This window comes from Buteo buteo, chromosome 26 (genome assembly GCF_964188355.1).
Source record: "Buteo buteo chromosome 26, bButBut1.hap1.1, whole genome shotgun sequence".
Classification (NCBI taxonomy): Eukaryota; Metazoa; Chordata; class Aves; order Accipitriformes; family Accipitridae; genus Buteo; species Buteo buteo.
Window position 1 is genome coordinate 5,384,918 of NC_134196.1, and position 18,643 is coordinate 5,403,560.

Sequence of the window (18,643 nt, forward strand, 5' to 3'; positions counted from 1 at the left end):
TTTTTCAAGAAAGTAGACACAAGATTTTTCCTCTTTCTGCTTTTTCAGGTCAACATTCCTTCAAATATGTTCAGCATGCTTATGCCTGATCTTCTCTCCCTTCCACTCACCTGCCAAAATGATGAAGTTCATATTGCCTGACTTTTTAGAGACCTTTTTGGTAACAATCTTCCTTTTATTTTACTGGCTTTAACTGAAGTCTGTGGTTCTGCTAAAGAAATGCTTTGCAGTACAGCCATCATGGTGTTCCAACTGTTCAGTCAATTCCAATTTTCTTTGCAAATAGCACTGTTGATTCAGCTTACATTATTGAGATTAAGAGATTTGTTGTTTTATTATACTTTTATGCAAGATATTTTTTTCCTTTAAACAATATATGGCTTAAAGTGGTCAATACTTACAGAATTTCTGCAGGAGTAAGCAAAATTGCTCATGTTTGTAGTCACTGATAAGATGAAAGGTTGCTACAAGAGAAGCATGCCAATGTTTTTGCATCTTATGTCATTACTATAGAAGCAGATTTCTGATTGTTTGGGTACTTATGTTTTTAAAACCTTAGATTTACTGAGAATTGAATCTTGACGCTGAGTACTCCATTGGTTAGTTGGTTTGCTTTCCACAACTATGTTGCTTTAGTGCCTGTGACAATATTAAAATAGTACTGGAAATAATCAATACTATGGTTCACGTTCACTAAGGAGAGGCACAGAAATTACATGCAGTACTTGATGGAATTCAGAGGTTTCACCATAAAAGGAAATTTGTGCAAACGTATCTTTCAGTTTCAATCCACAATGGCAATATCCATATGACAAATTATCACAACTTTTAACCTCTCATCTGTCTTCTACACACTAATTCATTTCTACAGTGAATGCATCTAATATTCAAAAGACTGGAGCAGCTTCAAATGGAAGTCATTATAATATTGTCTGGGGTGCTAGTCAAGCAATAGTTCTGAAGCAAGGGCAAATTTAAAAAACAGTTGGTAAGATTTTCTGTTTATTCTTCTGGGAATTTTTTTTCCTGATTCAATAGCTTCTAGCCACATCGTTGCTCGGCAGATGTACACTGTATTTAATTGGAATTTCTGCAATATTCCTATTTTTCACAGTGCAAACCCCAAGATACTACCTAGAAAGAAGTCATTCTGAAACACATTTCTGTATGTATACCATTGATAACAGTTACAGACGTCTGACTTTTTTCAGGAAAGCATAATGCAGCATTCAAGTCAAGGAGTTTACCTGTACATATTTTATATTTTCCTTCCAATACCTGCAACAAAGGGAGGCTGCTTTGCTTCCATATACAGTATGAAAGCTGGAATATCTATGATAGAATTGCAACAGTGTCTGTTAAGCCTGTGCATGTCTGACTCATGTTGATGCAGAAGCTGATTTGCATACGCACATATACAAATAAGACTGTGGAAATGCGGGGCTGCAAGTCCAAATCCTGGTGCGCTGCATATGCAGCCTGGGTTCAAACACCTGCACACTTTTGTCCAACCCTTTTGGAAATCTCCCTCTTATCAACTTACTTTGTGACTGCATTGTCATTTCACTGCTTGGATAACTAATATGTTCAGAGGACTACAAATGGCATAAGTTGCTGAGAAGTAAATTGGATTTTTACTGCCAAATTTTCTCTCCAGTTACATTACTAGCTTACAACCTCCAGTGAAGTGAACAGAAAGGCTATACATGCATGAGTGTTGGTGGACTGTGACCTTTAAAACCAAAGCAGATCTGAGTAATACAGGAAAAAAGATACTGCTTCATCCTTTGTTTCCAGTTTGAACCTGGTTTTTTTTGAAGAACCTTTATGTTATTCTGGATGCTCTGAGCTACTAACACGGTCAAGTTCCTAATAACTTCTCCCATTCCCTCTCCTTGACTAAACTACCCTACAAAAATGTATTTCTGCCTTGGAACCGTCCTGTCTTCTTCCCCCATGCTGTCCTTTGAAATGCCTACCGACATGAACAAATGATGGGCCTATAAGATGCCATTAGACCAATCTATATCCTTCAGTGTGGTTTTTACTTCATTGGTATCTTTTTGTGGTATATACCTGTCACATGCTCTTGCTTGAGAATAGCAAAGCAAAAAGTACATGGGTGTTTCCATACTTAGACTTACAATATGTTTTCTAGAGGTTACATTCTATGTAATTCAAAATTATTTGAAAAGCTAGATCTTCTTAATACTGGATTACGAGAATTCTTTAATCTCTAGTTCACACGAGGAGCTCACCACAGTATTTCTAGAACCCCAATTCACAATTTCCTCTTAGAAAAAAGATAAGTGCTTGATATATCCCCTTAGCTATTAGCAAAATCATTGTAGAACAATAGAAGCATCTATACATCAGCAATATTAAAGTCTCTGGCAAGCAACTCCTCGCATGGGATAAACCCCTGCTTCCTGCCTTTGAACTGTTCCAGGGAAAGTCCTGCAGATTTTAGTGAAACACCTTGCATGTGCCTTAAAACTAATGGTTGCAACTCTCAGGTTAATGTTTTATTCGGTATTCTTAAAGGACGCTAACAAGTCTAGGTGTGCAATTACATATATGGATGGAAAGTTGAAGCAATCAAAGGCTAAAGGCAAATACCCTCACATATATGAGGAAGAGATGGAGATTAGAACTCAACTGTTTAGATCATGGTCTCCGTAGAGATTCATGCTCTAAAAACCCCCAAAACATCACAATTAGCTGCCACTTCCAAAAATGAATGCACATAGTTTTGATCCAGAAAATGTACATGCTGATAGTTAAAAATTCAACATGCAAAGAACTCAATTGGCTTTGATGGGCTGCTGTAAATTAAGCTCATTCCTAAGGTTTCTGTTTGTTTGTTTTAGAAGAACTGGGACACAAGTAATTGAAATCATCCTGTGGGTCACTCTCTCGGTCACCCAATGACTCATCTGCTGAGCTGGTAACAGAACTGTCTCTGCTGGATCTGTATTGCTTTCCCCGTGTTTCTGGCACCAGGCTCACTGCTAGCTCAGTATGATCTGCAAACTTAACATCACCATCTGCTACCACTCAAGTGGTACAACTCTTTCCCAGCATTCCTGATGTTTGATGTGCCAAAACCAGAGATTTTAGAATTTGTCAAGTGCTTTGAAGTTGGAAAGTGCTAAACTACATCAATTTTATGTCCAGTCTGCCTCTCCACTTGCATAACCTGAGTCAGATTTTGGAGATCTCTGAACCTGATTCTATAGAAACTTAAAAAAATACAAGAAAAATCAGAATGCAAAGGTCCCTCTGGGGGTGTGTGTTTATGATGATTGTCATAAGATGCACACCCCATGTATTCCTACTGACTCCAGCATAACAGAAAGATAGAGACAAAACAGTTGACTTAAATCAAAAAACCAGTGCATCAGATCCTTGCCAATCTTGAATGGGAGCAGTTGATATAAACACAGAGGACTTTGGCAGAAAAGTTAGCATTGGTAAAAAAACTCAAATGAAAATGCCATCCATACAAAGATGGAATAAATTCCAGGTAAACCTATCTGAAGGAAGGCTTAAAATGACTACATTTCCACTTAAAACTGCCTATATGGCAAATCAGGATGACTGCAACAACAGAAGAGGAATGTGAAGACAAAAGTATAACAATTTGTAAACTGATTTCCTTTGTTCTATGTTTATACTCACTCTTTTCCCAAATGTTGACCATGGTGAAGGGGACAGTGAGTGTCTGAAAGCTGTTGACCAAACTGTGAGAGGAAGGGAATATGGAAGTACCTTTGTATCCTCTACCAAGTGCAAGACCATCCCAATCATACTCTTAACACATCCTCCAAATAAATTTCCAAAGACTTGATCTACATGTCTCTTCAATCTGATGGGCAAAGAAAGAGAAGTGGAAAACCCTACAGTGGTGCAATAGTTTTGAGTTGCAAGGACAAGGCCTTGAGCAGTACAGTTTAATGACAAAGCCCTTCTCTGAGTGAGGGGCTGGACCAGATGACCTCCAGGGATCCTTTCTGTGATTCTAATTAGCAATTGCTGTATTGCTTTATTTTACTACCATAGAAACACATATTGGGAAAGGACATTTGCTTCTTGAATGTTCATACATTGACAAGAAGAGTGGGAAGTTACTATGCTGGCCATGAATATGAGCGTACATACTTGATGAGACAAAAATGACTGCCAAAACTAGTACTCTATACCTCCAGTGACAGCTAGTTGTGTATGATGAAGGGGATAAGAATGGATCAAGCAGTCAGTGATACTTATTGCTGGTATTCAAGTATCATAATATAAATGACAAAGAGAAATAACAGAAATAATAAATGAAGCATTGTACTTTTCATTTCCAGACACCTCATTCTTTCACACTCAAAAAAAAAAAAGTAAAAAAGCATTTCAATAAATCTGTCTTGGTTATACCTTTTATATAAACCTTATATTGGTTTGTTCATCATGTACTGCTGTGGACAGCATGCAGTGCCCTATGGTAGGCAAGAGAAGACCTCCCATTTGCTTTGTCCTGTTGTCCCAGTTCACAAATAGCTTCCCAAAAGCAGGGGAACGTGCATCTAAGTGAGTCAAGGCTGGAGGAATTATTTGTAGTGCAGGGTGAGACAGGCAAAGGAGGAAACACCTTGCTAAGCCTCCCAGGAGAGTAAAAATAAGATTTCTGCTGCAATTTGAAGGAGAAAAATAGTGGCTATTGCAGTGCAGGAAGCTACTGAAAAATTGCTGGCCTGAGAGCAAGCAGATTGGAGGGAAAAACAGTGTCTTTCTCCAGGGAGATGCTGGGCAGAGAGAGAATTGACAGTCATCCCTTCTATTTTGGCCTTCCTGCCTAGTATATCTGAGTTTTCTGTTTAAGAACAGTTAACTCTTCCTAGTACAATAGATGCCAAAAATACTTTTGGTGTTCTTGATGGACTCATTTCAAGTAAAACATACAGAAAGTCCACCTCCACAATGGTTGATCTGAGGTATCATGTTCCCTGCCCCCCCCCAAATCGCAGCTACCTAAGAAGAACCCAAATGATTTAGACACAAAGAAATGAAATTAACATCAACATCAGGATCTAGAAATAAAATCCTGCCCTATGCTTAGACCTACATCTGTTGAAGTGAATATAAGGTTTTCATTATGATTGTTATTCCTTTGAGGGCTGGAAAGCATCTGTAAGGCTTTTGGATAAGGTCTAAAATGAAAACAACTACCCCAACTTTGAATATTTCCCAAAACTGGAAGGGCGTTTGGTTGACATCTGCTAGGGGATAGGGAGGATGAACTGGCCAGCCTGAAATAGATCTGTTTTGCTTGCTTTGGGTTATGTCCCCACCCAAACTGGGGGGGACAGACCCTCTCTGTAGGTGCTTTTGGCTTCCTCCAGAAGCTATAGAAATAGATCCCAGAAATTAGTGGATTTCTTCCCACAGCCTGCTCAGAGTCAAGCCTTCCTTCCCCAAAATAACTTCACATGAAAAGTTCCAGAAGAAGACTTTGTAGATAAGATTTTTCCCTTTCCCAATTCAGCCTCCCAGACCGAATTGCCTTTTCTCCAGGATATAATAAAACAATATATAAGAATTGGCAAAAGGCAATTGGACAAACATTAGAGGACACTGGCAGATCTGGTAGTGTTTGTAACTTGACCTTTTCTGGCTAACATCCTTGGCTGTGGGAAGCCCTCCCACAACCATTTTAATTCTTTTAAAGAAAGCCAAGCAGCCAGTCCCATGCTGTGACCCATTACTTAATGTAGTGCGGAGCTGGAGCTGGAACCGAGGTCTCCTTCTGGGGATTCAGAATATGACAAAATTGGTGCTGGGCCCACTCTGCTAAACAACATGCATTCAGCGGGGGCCTCTGAGGTAAGCGGTGGTCTCTACGGATTCGCTTTATTTAAGTAAAACTTGTATATGCGCATCTAGAAGTGAAAGCCACAGCCCACTGAAGTCAGTGGGAGTCCTCCCACTGTTTCCAGGAAGTTTGAGAGCTGATTCAATAGGATGCTGGCTTGTTTTGAGAAAACATAGGCGAAAACATCAGCATTTCTGCCCACGGCTTTGCAGATGCATTCTTCCACTCAATGAGACGTTTCTTGTGCATAGTGCAAATTCCTCAGGTCTCTGTCCTTACTTATCTTTTTCTAATATTCAGCACAAAAAGACCTAAAATGTGATCATGTCTTTTAGCTACTTCTGTAATGCAAAAGATTAACATAATCATCAAATCAGCTTGAGCTCCAGGAAATCTGAGGCTGGTTTTGATATTCCCCACCTTTGAAAACTCATCTTGAATGCTGTCTTCTGGCTGCTAAGTTCTACGTGCTGTTCAAGGATCTTTGGAGGATGGAAAGATCTTATATTTTGATATAATAAATTGAGCTTTCTAATACATCCAGCTGAAAGGATAGAAAGAACTGCCTGATGACTTCGTAAGATAAGCAATTATATCCACACAGCCACGCTGTGAGAGAGAGACGGAGATGAATTAACTGCAGACGAGACTCCTAAAAGCTATCAAAAAATAACGATGTGTTCAAAAAATGCTCTACCTTTTAAAATAAAGATCAAGTTGGAAGAAATTGTCAAATAGATCTCTTAACAAATCTTCTGGGTATGAAATTTTAACTCACGGTTGGAAATATCCCTGGTTCTTTTTCATCACAACTATTTTCCTCAAGATTATATTTGTGCAGAACTACACAACTGAGTGATTTTCAGAAGTGGGGAATGGACAAAAAGTTGATGTTCTGTTGTGCACCTTTAAGGCTTTAACTGATCACAGATGCAGCAGATAACATGGTGATTTACCTGTGTGAACCTTGTCAGCCATGTGAAGCTTATAATTATTCAAATTAGACAAGATTATGGAGTTTGCAGAGAGAAAAAATGGCACGAGAGCCTTGAATTCTTGTTTTCCTCATATTCCATTGATAACCCAAATTTTGTCATGTCTAGATTCTTCAACATTGAAATTAAGTGGAAAATATAGTTTGGCAGCTCACTAATGGTTTTGCCATTTGCAAGAAAAGTGGCTCTAGCTAGAAAAAAAAGTGTTAATAGTTAATGTTCAGCATGCTCTGCAAACCAATTTGGCTTTCAAGTCTGGCATGGCTGGTTTTATATTATACTGATGGATTTTTTGCAGCTAGAACTAGTGCTGTCAGACATTTCATTTTCCTTTGTTTCATAAATATATTATGTTGTTCCATTTTCTCTAGTGATAAAGAATGGTAAGATTATTTTCAATATTTCCAACCTTTAAATCTATTTCATATTAAATTACCAGAGGATAGTTCATGTTTGGTTTCAGGTTTTAACATAAAATCCTTGGAAAAAATGCACGTTGGAATGATCTTTTTCCCATTCGCATTGTGCTTTCAACACCTTGGATCTCAAAATAGCAAAATGATATTAAACATTTCTTTGTTTCTATTGCAACGGAAAAAAACTGCAAGGACTGGAGTTCTGTTTGGAACTACCGTTTGTGCAAGGGGATTTAATAAACAGTAGCTAAGAAAAAAGGCCAGGGCAATCCATATGGAGAACGCAGTAGAGCTTTTCTGCAGCACTCTCAATAACTTGGCTAGGTTTATTCAAGAAAGACGGGGGGTACGCTCTTTGGGGGGGGACAGGAAATTTCCACGCAGCTCCACTCTGAGCAAGCGTTGCTCCTGCTTGGGGGATGCGTTCCCATTTTGCTGCTCCTGGGTGTTTCTCTGGTGGCAAAGGTGAGTCCTGAGCTGTGAAGTAGGCAACCCCAGGCAATCACAGAGAAAAAAAAGGACTGCTGATAAACAGGGAAACCTGTTGAACCAGTACCTCAGGGAAAGTAAGAGATGCTATCATCAATGGTTCCCCAGGAAAAAAAGAATCTGAAAATCGGGTTTTGGCAAATAAATATAGGCACAAATATTCTTAAAGGAGGTAAGTCTGTGTTATCGGACACCTTGAACTAAAAAATTCCTTCTCTGTAGGGCTTTGAGGACATAAATACCTCCAAGTAATCATTTTTCTACTTTTTTTTTGCAGACTCTTGGAAAGGGTCATCTTTCTTTGGCAAGATCTGACGAGCTGTCTGCAAAGCCAAACACTGAAGGCTAAACTTTCAAAAGAAAACATTTCAATGAAAGACATGTAAGTTTTGACACTTAGTAAAAAACAGTTGGAAAGCAGCCAGCGTCTTATATCCTACCTAAGTCAAAATCCAAAGGCGAAGTCTTTTTAATGTGATTTCAGGAATTCGACTCAGATTGCTTTGAGATCTCGATCTAAGGCCATCAGGCCGCATACAAAATGCACTTGTCATTTTCTTAACAGACCAAAAGTGTGCTGTTCCTTCCTATAACGGCTCAAACATTTACCAAGGCAGAGGAAAATCTGAGTTTGGTTCTCTGTTATTAACGATTTTTCCTGCTCAAAACATTACGGTAAGGGGAAGGGTGCTCATATCTGTTGAAACTGTCAGTGCAAGAGAGAAGCACAGCTCTGCAACCTGGTGTATAAGGGCAGGAGTGGACAAAAGGGATCCTGGCTTCCCGTCCCCGCTGCATAAATTTAACCTGCAAGAACTGATCTGAGAAAACACCGTCTCTATTCCATGTTTTTAAAGGAAGAATTTACGATCCCACTTTCAGGGGCAGATCTGGGAGACCGGCTTAGTATCGCTTTGCTGTAGCATGTAGGAAGGAGCTAAGTGGCTAGAGGAGACAAGATTTAGGACGCATCATTCTTCTCATCCAGCTCTAGGCTGTGCCTACCTTTCTCCTACAGAAATCCTCGGATTGTCTCTAAACCCAGCTGGCACTCAGGATTAGGAGGTCAAGGTCCACCAGTGTCCACAGCCAGCAGCACACCAGGAGGCAACATGTTTAATATCGCATCGGCTGCTGTGCCGAGCGACCGGTTGAGCTCACTGGGGACTATGTGAAGCCAGGGAAGCCTTGAGCTTCCAGACCTAAAGCTGGGGCAAGGCGTTTGCTGCAGCCTGCGGTGATTTAGGGCAGGGATCTGAATTCTACCCCTGGGACCAGGAACATAAAGTAGGTTGTATTTGGTTAACATGGTGGGATAGAAGTCCCTCTGTAACAGTGTGACGACTGCTTTTGAGTCTTAGTGAGGTTTGAAAATGTTCAACTAAATATATCTATAAGAAACTGGCAATGAAAACTGAAGAGTTATTTGCTAAAAAAGACACCAACAAGAAAAAGCAAAAATAAGATTTGGGGCTTATACAAAAAGAGCTGTCTTTTTGACAAAAAAAGAGATTCCCTCATACGTGTTACAAATTGTTTGCCTAGATTATTTCTGCAATCAAAACAAGAAACCAACTGAATTTCAGAGGACTTTAATGCTGGCTTGCTCAAGGAAGGCTGCAAAATTGTTCGGGTTACGAAACATAAAGCACAGCATTGAAAAAACTGCAATGGCTGATACAGCAAGAATTCCCTCTTTCGGAGAGATCTCTGAATTCAGCGTGAGGAAGCAAGGAAAATCACTCACACTTCAATTGACTTTAATTCTCTTAACAGGATAGACCAGTAGATGCAGAAAAATAGTGAAAGACACCATTAAAACTAGACTTATTTTGAAAACTGGATTGTGAAGGACCCCATGTACTTTGGCACTGGAAGCAGCTACTTCTCTGAATTGCAGTGGCCGGGATTCATATCTCTGGAGAGGGCTGGGACATCAGTGAAGAGAAGCCGACCCTTTCTGCCTCTGCTTACCTGTGAGCCTGCTAGCCCTGCTCCTGAAACAAAGATGCTAAACCTTTGTTGTTCTTTTTCTTCTTTTCGCTTAATTGCTCTCTGGGCTGTTTTCTTAGACTCTTAGTTTAAACAACCAATCATTAATTTGATTTCTTTGGAAGAAGAAATCCAAAAATATCAAAAGCTGTGCACTTTAAATAATGACTCAAGCATGGCATTCTTAATTCCTGTGAGAGCCAGGGAGATTATTCAATACATTTCAGGCAAAACAAAATGTCACTTTCACCACCAATCTGAAAATCTAAGTAAGTCAAGTGAAAAAAAATGAATCAAAAGGAACAAAATTTCTTTTGTTGCCTCAGGATACTTGATAATAAGCATCCTGTGAGGGATACATAGAGATTTGTAATAATGATCCAGGAGCCTGTCTTGTGCTCATTTCATACATGAACAGGACCATGGAAATTAATGGATCTAACCATCAGGAGTAAAGGTCTGCAGGATCAGGCACCTGGTCAGCAGTATTTAGTGCTGCTCTTTCTGGAGTGTACAGGATTTTGGAGGGGCCGGGGTGCACAGAGGAAAATACCATAGCGGAAAATACCATAGGACTGGTAAGGTCATCTAAATAAATCATAACTAATGAGGCATCTGCCATTAAAAATAAATCATCATCATTTTGTCACTATCCAATTTCCCATTAAATTAGTTTCCAGATATGACGTCAGGTCCAATCTTTTCCTATAAGCACTGATGCTTTATTATTGTAAAATGGGAGCACTGGAAGGATGAGAATGCTCAATGTGCATTAGTAATCAGATTCAGTAATCAGGCTGTTTGGAAACGTGTTCCTCTTGCTGTGTTCCCATTCCTGCTGGCATTTCTGATATACAAAATATAAACTAAACAACTAACTCCTACTTGTGCACTTTTGGCAAGGTAGTGTATTCTTCACATAAGTAATTATTGCTTGATTTTTTTTGAACTTGTACACATTATTAGTAGAAAAATAATACTGTGACAAAGACTGTCAATCCAAGAATTTCAGAGCAATCTAACAATTTTATCTTAATTAAAATGTTTCCCTGGAGAGAGTCATTTTCCCTCAAAACACTGCTCAGATGTGCTGGATGACATTATCTTCCTAATAATAATTTAAGAAAATGCTGTCAATATCATTGTCTAACCAGTTAATCTACTTTGCCTGTTCCCCTGTGTCCTTATTGCAGGTTTCTTATTTCATTTGGAATTACGTTTCGCTGAACTATAGCAAACAGTTATATAAAAGGTAGTAATTCAGTTTGATCAGTTGCCGGTGTTTGTATAACCAGCATACTAATGGTTCTCTTTCTCTGTAGCAGGGTAGGCTCACTTACAAAAAGAATTCTTCCAGATTTAAACCAGTTGTAAGAGCGAGCAGAACTTGGCTCATCATATAGTTAGCATATACCTATGTAGTTAAGAGTGTAATTGCTAACATGTGACAGTTGCACCAACACTGGGCACGTTAAATGAGAAAAGGGCATTGCTTGATTAACTGCACTGGGAACTGTCATATTAGATGGACGGTTGAAGGAGTGCCTCTGTCAGGACTCCCTGGCACTCCCTCTCCGAAATTACTAGTTTCAAAAGTCAGCCAAGGACAGCATGCAGTTGTGACCCCAATAGTTTGTCACAAGATAGGAAGAATTCCCCAGATAAGAGGAAGCTCAATGGGGCTGGTAGAGGCCAGGAAACACTGGGTTACAGCTTGGTTGTGACTGGTTTCCATTGCCCCATAAATCTGCAGCTTCAGCAGTGCCTGAATTCTCCATTTGAGGGGAAATGGATTTGCATCATGCCTTACCCGCAAAGGGTGATAACTTAACTGAGCAAATGGCTTTTGCAACTTCAGCGGAGCTGCTCACAGACGGGGCTCCGAAACCTTGCTGTACTCTTCCAGTCTGATTCACGGTTGTTTGTGGTCTTTTAAGAAATACCTTTGTTAACAGCCCTCGAGCCCATAGCCATCAGCCATCTGTACTTTAGCCCCCAGGGACAGTCCAGCCCAAGCCCAATGAACTTCCAGGGATGAAGCTGACTGCTTACTTTCTTGTCTGTTTGTGTTACATCTTGGTCAGCATCTAAAAACACATCCTGGCTTTACACTCAGGAAAGCTCAAGCAGTTTGCCAACTGCAGTCCCACACTTCCCTCTCCCTGCGTTGTGATTTTCTGCAATTTCTCCATAGCATACAGGAGATGAGTTGCACACCCATCAATTTTCCAGAATACTTGACTTGACACGGCGTGTGGAAACCTTGAGTCTATTTTGGTGCTGCACTTGCAAAAACATCCAAGGCAATGTTGGAAGCTTTGGTGCAGGGTAAATGACATCATGGGATTCATGTGACTTGGACTGATGAGAAACGACCCCTTGGTTGGGGCTAAACATCAGTGAAGACAAAAATTTACATGGTAGTTTCTGCAATCCTGATCTTATAGTGTGACTGGGGCTTCCCCTCTGCGGTTATTTCTCCTTTGCATTTGCTCAGGTATGAAGACAAAATCTACATTGACAAAATCTACATCTACATTGACAAGAAAATTTGCAAGAGGCATGTACCTCACTGCGTTGATAACACAACAGAAATCTATTGCACACAGTGTGTCAACTAACTGCCTGGGAGAAGGGTAGGCTGTTCTACGCTGAAAGCAATTGTTACCATGCAGCTTTAAGAGCCCTAAAACACAAGTGTTATGTAGCTGTTTAAATTAAGTTATTGAAAATCTTACCAAAAGGGTGCACAAATAGCTTCACAAGAAGGAATTAAAACTTTAAATGAAATAAAAGGAGTGCAATTTATTCTGAACTAACAAAAAGCAACTAAAAGCCAATCATGGTCCAGAGCATCATAAGACCAACACAAACATTTCAGAATAACAGCAAATTCCTCTTTCTTACAAACTTAACTTCTATTCACTCCCAGTGATAGTTTAGGACAGGTCTACCATGAGCTAGGTTGTCACAATATTGTGTTTTCAAATGTGTGTTCCACCTATAAGTGCTTATGTCGACAGGTACACAGAGACTCAAAGTGAGAAGCTCTGCTTTTCTTGGCTGAGGATACACTGAGGAATTTCTTGACTGCATTGTGCAAAGGTCATTCCCAAACCAGGCTATTCCCATGGAACTAGCAATGTGGAGTTGATCAGGAGATGGAAATTCAAGCCCCTTGCCAATTTTGATATTTGAACAATTGCTTTCACCATAAATGAAGACAAGAGTCAGTATATTACAATTTTTCTTTAAAAAAGTCTAAAATTTGTATTCAGAAAAGTCAACATATTTCACTCTGTGTTGAGTCAGAGTTAAGCTGAATATATCTGAGCTACTGAGGCACCTCAAGGAAGCTCTGCTTCAAATGCTGGATAGCTCTGTTCACCCATGAGTCAGGTTTCCTAGTTGGACAACTTTTTACATGTTCCAGGTTGGGCCATGGTTTTAGTGCGATGCACAGCCTCAGGGGAGACCATGGGGTGTCGTGGGCCAGGTAGGACCATATCCCAGCCAAGTCCACGTGAGGCATCCTTGGCCTCATTGGCTTGGCTTAACCAGTGGAAAGCAAATGTCTTGATTAGATTTTCAGAAATGGTATAAAAAGTATTTTCAGGAAATATTAGAAAGATGGGAAAAATACCATGTTCAGAGAAAACCCTGATCTATTATTGAAATGCAAGTGCAAAGCAGTAAGTGAAGTTGCTGGAGATGAAACCTTCTACAGGCACAGAAGACACCTAACATAGCTCTGCAGCATCCATCCCTGTCACATGCACTGGGCCCAAGGGCTGAGGATTTACCCTCTAGTCCCTACCTCTTGTAACTGCTGATTTAGCCTGTATGAATGGAATTTTAGCTTTTCGTAAAGCAACATTAGTGGCATTTCAGGGTTGCAGGTTGTTCAATGAGCCTGGTATATCGGTGGGAAAATAAATCAGTTTCTGCAACTAAGGAAGAATGAAGTACTTCCAAAATCTGTCTGTGGAATTTGGAGGATGACCCACTAAGTTTGACTCGCTTGTTTTATGGTGCTCCCAAGGGCTGTGTTTTGTTTAGAGTTTGGTATTAAGTAGTCTAATTGTGACTGTAGATGGGGGCTTTTTTCATTTGCATAATCTTCTCATGGGACTACAGCTGCTAATTTGGTGATTAATTATCCATATTACACACTGTTTATTTGACCATGCCTAGATTAATTTCTCTTTCCAAGCAAATCACATTTAGATATGAATTTGCATATCTTGATTACATTTTAATGCCTTGGCTATCATTGTTTCTTCCCTGGGTACCTCATCAGATTAGAGAAGAGTGCTCAAGCAGGGAATGATGGAATGTCTTAAATGACATTGTGTATCAGTGGACAGACCATACACATGACTCCACGTTAATGGAAAATGTGTTCCTTTTACTATCAGGAAGGTTATGACACCTAGACTGCAGGTCCTTTGCCAGTTTTGTGGCACGATTACCTAACAAAATGTTTCAAGCCAGATATTTTAGCAAGGTAATATGAAGAAAATAATAATACATGTTTACAAATTTAAGATACTGATGTTCATAGATTTTCATCTGCACTCCTGCTCTTCCAAAACTTTTCCGCCTTTATACGATGAATAAACGTATGTAAAGCTTCTCCCTCATTTAACAGTAAGAGTTAAGTCACAGGCATAGAATAAGTATTTTGAGAATAAGGTTCAGAATGCAACATGGCAAACTCTTGAATATATTCCAATAAAAAGCAGAAAGCCAATTTGTTCCTGACATGCTTTTCTTGCAAGTTTTTGCAAGAATTGCATTCTAACACAGCTGGAATCTGTGCAAACAGCAGGAAAAACTGGATTAGTATATTCATAAAAACCTTTCCAAGGATCACTGCAGTATTTCAACAGAAAACTAGAAAATTCCCTTTATAAAGCAGGCTGCTTATTCTGAATACCTTCAAGTTTATGTATGCCTTGTATATTTGGAATTTTGTGTCTCTCTTCTATTTTCTTTCACAGCACATGCACTACAGAGGCACTACAGCTAGGTATAGCCTTAAAAATATAATAATATTTATTATAGGAAGCACGAATTTTTATAGTTCTTATGATTAAAAAGTGTTCTCATATACATTTGCCTATTTCATCATAGCAATGATCTGTAGACAATATAAATTATAAAATGCAATACGTCACTGTTGTAATAGTAATTAATTCTGTCATTTTTTCCCACAAGATGAAGACAAAAAAATACATTAAGGTCTCCAAGCATGTAGTTACACACAGGCTTGCAGGGGAGGGGAGAGGAATATTATATACACTGACTTACAGAAATCATCAACACTAATTCTATTTGATCTCTTGTAAATGCTCTTCCAATGCTACTTGTATCCAGGAAAAGAAAGCTAACAAGAAAAATTATAATTGTTAAAATCCGATAACCCAAACATATTCCTATCTTTTGGAGGGGAGTTTTTTGTGTGTTCAGAGCATCTTATCACCATATGAAAGTCAATGGCTCCTATCCACAAAACATTTCAGGAAGTATGTCAAAATATTGGGAGCCTGACCCTAAAAACACCTCCCTGTTAAAATCAGTCTGATTATTCATATGAGTGAAGTTATTCACATGTGTTAACATTTGCTGTAACAGACCCTTGACCTTTGGCTTTACAGGAAGACAACACAGTTGTCATGATTTCACAATATAAATAGACACTATTAAAAGACCTAGAGTAACGACATAGACTTACTGGGATTAAAAACAAAGCATCATAAATGTTTATGGATGTCACAAATAAAAGGGCAACTTCAAGTTCATGTGAGCTCTGCACATTTGTTGTTTGAAGTCCAAGTTCATGGGCTGCAGCCCTCCTCAAGAAATGCCTTGCCAACACATGTACACATATTTCAGTATCAGTTTGATCCTCCTTTTAAAAACAAACTGTGTTTTGTTGCACAATGAAGATGAAAAACAAATTAAACCCGAATTAATACTCCCTAAGGAATGAAAACCAGCTTTGGAAATTGCATCGAAACTTTTAATTATTATTATATTGTAGCTTATAAAACTTTCAAAAGCCAAACTAACATTTAATAAAGAAGCGGGTAGGCAACTACATCATGAAGCCCCCAAACACAATAAACAAAGCTGCTGGCAAACATGACGCCTTTCTCTGTTCCAAAATAGTGTTCTTTGTGTTACTGTCCTCAGTGAGGCATGAAGGGTTTGGATGACATTCTTGCCACATTGAAATCCATGGTAAAAAACTATTGACTTTGAGCCAAAAACCTCACCCTCTGTATTAAATTAAGAAGGGAGAAGGAGGGGAGAAGACGATGACTGAACCGACTCACAGAAACGAGAGCGCGGGCTGCAGCCCCTGGCTGGTGGGGCTGGTCTGGCCCCCAGGCTCGTCCCTGCTGAACGGGGGGTGACCTCGGTCCCTGCCGTGGGGGGCAGAGCCTTGCAAAATCATGGCAGCCGCTCCACCCCTCGCTGGCGTCAGGGCTCCAACCAGCAGCAACTTGTCTTTGCAAATGGGCTTAGCTAGTTTAGGAGAAGTAAACAGGGAGGAGGACCCTAATAAAGAGCTTTCCTGAACCTGCAAATACTTGGGAAATTGTGCTAGAGAAGGTCCTCAATCGGTCCAGCTGGAAGTCTCCCTCACGCCCCCAGATATATTCGGGTTGGTCCCGACTGTGGGATGCACAACGTGGGTGACGCAGTAATGCTTTATACGACTAGTATACCTATTCCCCTTGTCTAGCTGAGAAGAAACTTCCCCGAAGAACCTTAGTCGCATTCCTTCCCCACCTGGAAAGCACTGGGAGAGAAGTGTAATGATAGCAACCACTGTGGAGTCACACTGGTTTATACCCAAAAGGGTCTGAGAGAAACTTAGATGAAAGTGTGTTTTTCTGTCTGCTTGAAGTCAAGAGGTGAGTTTTACTCCTTTTCCAGGTGTAACTCTCCAGATGGTCTGGCATCTTGAATATGGACAAGCTATTCCTATGTGACAAATCTAGGAGGGAGTTCAGGAGGAAGGCAATGAAGAGAAAAGTCCATTGTTAAAGGGAAAAGTTGAAGAGGAAGAAAAACAGCAACAACAAAAATAGTCTACCAAACAGCTCAAACATCTGCCTGAGTGAGATTTCCTGCATGGAGCCAGTGAATATTACTATTTCTGGTGTTATAAATTCATAGAATGGTTTGGGTTGGAAGGGACCTTAAAGGTCATCTAGTTCCAACTCTCCTGCCCTGGGTAGGGAGACCTTCCACTAGAAGATTCCATTAACATAAATTGGGTGTGTATTTACTACTTGGACGTGTTCCTTAGTCTTATGTTTCTTCTGATAACAGAAAAGGAAAATTAAAGAAATGACTGTAAATGGAGGAAATTAGGAATGTTTTTCCAAATGTTCTGGAACTTTTCTGTAGTCCTTATGGACTAGATTGGAAGTTGTCCTCCTACTGTTTTGTTAAGACATGCAGGAAATGTACCTGTATCTAATAAAGACACAAGGGTGCTAAATTTGGACCCAACTACTGCTCTTTACAAATCAGCATGATGATAAGCATTAACTTTGTCAAAGTTCTTGCAAAACCCATTGTGCAATCTGTTGGGGTTTCTTCTCTTTACATTATGTATACTTCTCTTTGATTAGAAAATATGTCTCTATACCATTGTTCTGATTATACTCACATACAATATATAAACTCTTGTATCTATCTATGAGCCCACTTCCAGCAAAACGTTCTAAAATATTTGATAGAAATCTTTAAAGTCTCCACATTCATGGTAAATGTCAATGTTGCATGAGAACAGCCCGTTGTTTGGCAGCTTCCACCCATTGCAGCTGTTCACATCTTTTTCTAAGTTGTGGGTTCCTTCACTTTTCAAACTATAGCTCTATGTCTAATAAAGTGTTCCTTAAACTAGTACATACCTTTATAACCCTTGGAAGCAGCTGTCACATGTATGTTAGCTCAGAAGTATTTCAGCAATTTTCTCGTGGCAGTGGCTGGACTAGGGAACGGGAAATGTGTAAACACACATGGATGCCATCCCGCGTTAGAGTTCAGCTTCTTGCAGGCAACCCCAGAAGAGCCAACATTTGGCATGAATTAATCTTTTGAACAGTTATTCACAAGAGGCAAATGTTACCCTTCTCATTTCTGAGTGAAATTTCCAGCAAGAGGAAGATAATATATCTTTTAATTACATTTGTATATGACTCAATGTATTAAAATATGCACAGTTATTTAAAACTAGCAAAACAGTAATTTTTTTTTATGACTAACATTTATGACTTGCATTCCTAAAAATCAAGTTGGTCATTACTAAAAGCATATTTACAGGATATTTTTGTATGAAATTTACAAAAGAAAACAAAGCTGGTTGGATGGTATAAAGAAATAAATATAGATTCTAATGAATAGCAACAGCAACATTGTTTTCTGTCTGCACTTGGGACAATGTCACTATAAAAAACGAGAGCCTGGGAGATATATGGAGAAGACCCCTTCAGAAAAATTGTCAAGGGAGTCAAAATCGAGTGCATGGGTTGTTCACCGCAGTAGATTAAAAGGAACGTTTGCCTAAGAGTTGATACATGCCCATATGATTATTCAGCATCCTTCTTCATCTGCTCTCTCTTAATCAGGGTGAAATTAGATCTTCTGCTAATCAGTATAAGACCCCGCTGGATCCTGAGTTATCAGCTGAGCACTGAGCACGACCTAACCAGCCTCCCTAGGGCAGAAATTCTCCTTGGACTCTGCAGCCAAACTCCTCTTGAGCGAAGCAGGGTCAGAGCTGCACTCGATCCAGTCTCCCCTGCCTTCCCTTGCTCCTCCTTCCTGACCAAGATGATGTGGAGCAGCACTGGGACCTCTTAACCCATGAT

General features: G+C 39.6%; 1 long non-coding RNA gene across 1 annotated transcript; it reads left to right on the plus strand.

Annotated features, from left to right (window-relative positions):
* Positions 1–5,749: 5,749 nt before the first annotated feature.
* On the plus strand, positions 5,750–17,408 carry LOC142045048 (uncharacterized). Its single transcript, XR_012654509.1, has 3 exons — positions 5,750–5,868; positions 8,035–8,139; positions 16,698–17,408. It is a non-coding gene; the product is annotated as an uncharacterized LOC142045048 (long non-coding RNA).
* Positions 17,409–18,643: the final 1,235 nt, after the last annotated feature.